This window comes from Nanorana parkeri, unplaced genomic scaffold, assembly GCF_000935625.1.
Source record: "Nanorana parkeri isolate BGI_ZX_2015 unplaced genomic scaffold, ASM93562v1 scaffold4943, whole genome shotgun sequence".
Lineage (NCBI taxonomy): Eukaryota > Metazoa > Chordata > Amphibia > Anura > Dicroglossidae > Nanorana > Nanorana parkeri.
This window is the reverse complement of record NW_017311203.1, coordinates 2,858-3,361: the sequence shown is the minus strand read 5'-3', so window position 1 is coordinate 3,361 and position 504 is coordinate 2,858.

The window sequence follows — 504 nt, the reverse complement described above, 5'->3', positions numbered from 1 at the left end:
GTGCTGCAACGCTGGGGCAACAAGGGCAGTACAGAGGGGCTGTTACCCCACCCCCATCCTAATACACAGTGGCAGACCTTGAGGGCCAGAAATTGATCGGCCGGGTTTGGAAATTTTGCAAGGGCCAATGTCAGGACTGAACACATCCAGAGAGCCCAAAATCACCCCGGCACCTGCGCCTAGGAGGGGCCCCGAGGTTGTGTGTCGGCTCCGAGTCTGGACTATGACAATCACAAATATTACAATGATTCAGAGGAAGCCCCCGGAATAGACCTACATCGGCCCCTCCCCCATTCCCAGAGCACCTCTAGGGGGCAATGCTCCTGGGCCTGCACCACACACGGGGGGTAACGGGGGCAGTTTTCAATGGGCGCAGTCGGCTCCTGGCCCTGCAGACAAGAGGAACATTCTGATAAACGGGTCATAGAGGTCGGCCCAGAAGTCAGCTGACTAGCCTCCGACGGAAGCAGCTCTCCTTATCAGCTGCATGCCAGCACAGCGCAT